The sequence below is a fragment of the Haemorhous mexicanus genome, chromosome 26 (genome assembly GCF_027477595.1).
Source record: "Haemorhous mexicanus isolate bHaeMex1 chromosome 26, bHaeMex1.pri, whole genome shotgun sequence".
Taxonomy (NCBI): Eukaryota; Metazoa; Chordata; class Aves; order Passeriformes; family Fringillidae; genus Haemorhous; species Haemorhous mexicanus.
In genome coordinates, this window is record NC_082366.1 from 6,992,863 (window position 1) to 6,997,002 (window position 4,140).

The window sequence follows — 4,140 nt, forward strand, 5'->3', positions numbered from 1 at the left end:
CTAAAAATCCATATTGCGCAGGATGCCTGCCAGAGGCAAGCTGGCACCAGTGCCAAGTCAGGCTGGTTTGAGAGTGCCAAGTACCTCCTGCAAACTGACACCAAGAACCAGGGTTGGTTCCTTTTCTTTCATAGGGAAAATGGCCGTTGTTTGTGTTCCAGGGCCCATGGCCCGGAGAGGCCGGCTGGCTCCTAAAAATCCATATTGCGCAGGATGCCTGCCAGAGGCAAGCTGGCACCAGTGCCAAGTCAGGCTGGTTTGAGAGTGCCAAGTACCTCCTGCAAACTGACACCATGAAACTGAGGTGGTGACTTTTGCTTACCTGGGAAAAGGGCCGTTGTTTGTGTACCAGGGCCTGTGGCCCGGAGAGGCCGGCTGGCTCCTAAAAATCCATATTGCGCAGGATGCCTGCCAGAGGCAAGCTGGCACCAGTGCCAAGTCAGGCTGGTTTGAGAGTGCCAAGTACCTCCTGCAAACTGACACCATGAAACTGAGGTGGTGACTTTTGCTTCCCTGTGAATGCGGCTGTTGTTTGTGTTCCAGGGCCGGTGGCTCGGAGAGTCTGGCTGGCTCCTGAAATTCTTCATTCCGCAGGATGCTTACCAGAAGCCAAGCTGCCATCTCTGCAATGTTCGGCCGTTTTGAGAGTGCTGAGTGGCTCCTACAATTCTCCTTCCAGGGCCTTGTCTGGACTGATTTTCTTCATTTTGGAAAGGACTGGCCCTTGTGTTCAGGGTTCTTTTGCGCAGAATGACCGGCTGCATGCTGAGAATTCTGCATTGCGCATGGTGCCTCCTAGACCACAGTTGATGCCACCGCAAAGTCAGGCTGCTTTCTGAGTCCCATGCACATCTTTCAAACATTCTTCAGCTGTCTGTTCTTTTGTGCGTTTTGATTGGGGGAAAAATCTTCTCTGTCGCAGTGAGGGAAGCTCGGTGACACCTCAATGTGAGAATCAGCAAGCTTCCTTTATTGATTAGAGCACCAGACATTTAAGCACAACATGTAATAAGCTCATGCATATTCTGTAAGCTAAGCAGTCTATTGGTTATTCTTACTTCTTCATTCTTTACAACTTACATCTCTCTTTTCTCATGCTCTGCTCTCGGCTACATCATCCTGTTATCAGACTACAGCTATACCCAAGGCCACTGCGGCCTTGCAGTTGCAGGGCCTCAGATTAGCTGGGCCAGTATTTTTCCAGTTCTCAGCTATCCAGAGCATGCCTACGTGACCTTTGTCATGTAACCAATTCCCAACAATTCCCCTGTTTTCTTTTTGCACAAGCAATGTTTGATTAAATGCAGTAAATATTATTTTTTACACTATATTTTATAAGCACATGCAAAAACAAAGCAAAACTAATACTATTAACAAAGCTATAACATTTATTATAATATTAGCTTTAACAATAAAACATAACTATAATCTTAGGCTTAAAGATTTGAGCTATCTATCAACACTAAAGCTTAATTTTACTTGTAAGTTTCTAGTTAATCTCTGCAACTCAGAGAGCTGGGAGTAAATAGACTGCGAATGGTTAAAAAGGTCTATATAACACAGGCTTTTAGATTCTTTACAGTTATGCAGGTCCCTTTGGTGTACTCACAGGGTTAATTTACAGCTCCTTGGTACTACTCTCACCCCGCCCCCCCTCCCCACCCCCAACCCGGGCTGGGGAACAGAGGCAGAACTTTTAGGAGTTACTTTCTCTAGGCCGCTGGGGCGAGCAGGGGAATTTAAGCATTTTAAACTTTAATGGGAACTTCTAAACTAGACTCGAATCGGCTTGCGAAAAACGCTGAGTTTTTACACAGGCCCTTGCGGCACCGCAGGGGCAGGATGGCGTCCCCCCCCTCCTCCTCGTCTTCCCCCCCGTCTCAGCTGCCCCCGCATGGGCAGTCTCGGGACAGTTCGAAAAGTTTGGGAGGGAATCTCGGCTGATCGCAGGCGCTGGCAGCTACTGTCGGGGGCAGAGGGGCGGCTCCGAAGACGGTTCCGCTTGGTGGTCGCTATTGTCGACTCCAATCTTCTTCACCGGCGCGGCGGGCGAAGGCGGGGTCGCCGCGGGAGTCGGTGGGGGCTGCAAAGCTGAAGGAAATGCATCTCTTGCCGGGTTGGGGACGGCAGCCGCGTCCTTTCCGGGTGCCGAAAGCTGCAGTGCAGGCGGAGCCGACACGGGAGATGGCAGGACAGCCGCGGCCGGAGCTCTCACGGGCTCTGCTGGGGAGGCGGCCACGGGAGGGGTCGGTACGGGTAATACAGGGTCGACTCCCGCCGGCACCGCTGTGAATGCAATTGCCGGCTGCGATGCAGAAAAAAAAAGCACAAAGTGGCCGCAGCAGTTTCTGCTCCCAGCGGGGGAGCTAAATGTTACTTTTACCGCGCCGCTGCTTACCAAGTGGTAAAGTTAGTCTCACGTCCAATTAATAAAGATCTCACTGTTTCTTTGCTTGCTGTAACAGGCTCTTTAACTCTTGTTTGGTTACGTTACGGCTTGCAGTCTATATGCAGGCAATCTTGGGAGTTCTTTTCCCAGGTCAATACTTTATAGTCCCCGCTTTTCTAAAAAGCATTAAAAAAAAAAAAAATCATACGCCGCTCGTCTTTTCATACCTTCCAATTTAAACGTCAGCGCTGTTGCAGCCCTTCCAAGACGTCGGCGGCGTTCATCGGCCGAGACTCTTCTCTAGGGTCGCTCGGGGCCGGAGTACCAGCTCTTTGCCTCCCGTGCTGCTTCGGGACCGACACGGATACTGCACTGGACCGCGGCCAACAGGTTCAAGCCGAGACTCCTCTGTAGGGTCGCTCGGGGCACGGAGACCACCAGCTCTTTTGCCAACCCCCCTCTCTAGGGTCCTTGTTCAAGGCGCGGAGCACCAGCCCTTTCGCCTCCCCCCTCTTTTAGGGTCTCTGTTCGAGGCGCCATTTGTCACAGTGCAGGAAGCTCGGGTCATCTCCATGTGAGAATCAGCAAGCTTCGTTTATTGATTAGAGCATCAGACATTTAAGCACAACATGTAATAAGCTCATGCATATTCTGTAAGCTAAGCGGTCTACTGGTTATTCTTACTTCTTCCTTCTTTACAACTTACATCTCTCTTTTCTCATGCTGTGCTCTCGGCTACATCATCCTGTTATCAGACTACAGCTATACCCAAGGCCACTGCGGCTTTGCAGGTGCAGGGCCTCAGATTAGCTGGGAGGAGGACCCTTCTTTTCACAATATTTTTGGAGATTAAATTAGAGGACCAAAGGGGGTTTTTTGCCATTTCATCTGTTTCAGTGGAGGTACCTGCTCTGTTTTTTCATTTCTACAGGTTCACTTGAACGAAGCTCTTTTTCTGAGTTTTAAGAATTTACATTTTCATTTCTGGGCACTTCTTTCTGTGTCTTTAGACTAGATATCTCAGAGAAGTGTCAGTCTGGCATGTACTTCAACATTACACTGCCCAGGATTTCGGTTTCTTTTCTTTTTCTTTTTTTTTTTTTTTTTTGTTTATATTGTAGATTGTTCTAATTAGAGGTCCTAAGGAGAGTCAGACTCTTCATATTGTTAGTAATCTTCTCCACTCTGCTTAGTCACACATGAAGCACTACTTAGTGATCACCAAGGTCTAATTATGTAAGTTAACAGCACATTACCCAATTTATCTAGCCATGCTACCAAAACACACTGTTTTATTTCCTACCTGTTTTCTGTTCTTCTGCTCCAAGCAGTTGTAGGGAAAAAAAAAAAGTGCTGTTAGTTCCCTGAAAAGTTTTCTTCTATAACAAGCCATTTACACCCCTTGAATTAGAGTCAGAGGAGCCAAACGGCTGCAGCTGCTCTGAGGGCCTTTATACCCAGTGGGATTTGCCCCCTCCCTTTTCCCAGGCATTGTGGGAACGAGAGGCGGGCACAATCAGGGGTATATTAACCCCAGCCTTTGCTAAGGGGCCTCATTCCCTCTCTGGGATGTACTGGGATAAGAGCTCTCCTCTCATTTTAATGAAGGGGCTTTTTCAGTTTATCTCAGCTTGTTTTCAGCAGGTGCTTTTGGGCATCTAAAGCAACAGAGGCTTTGAAGATACTGCGAAGAAAGCAGCATTAACCAGAAGTTCATGATTTTGGATTGTGTGTTCAGGAGTGGTAAGGTG

General features: G+C 48.5%; 1 long non-coding RNA gene across 1 annotated transcript; it reads right to left on the minus strand.

Annotated features, from left to right (window-relative positions):
• Positions 1–947: 947 nt before the first annotated feature.
• LOC132338575 (uncharacterized) lies at positions 948–3,855 on the minus strand. The gene is made up of 2 exons (XR_009489480.1): positions 3,693–3,855; positions 948–2,565 (listed from the first exon to the last, which is right to left on the minus strand). It is a non-coding gene; the product is annotated as an uncharacterized LOC132338575 (long non-coding RNA).
• Positions 3,856–4,140: the final 285 nt, after the last annotated feature.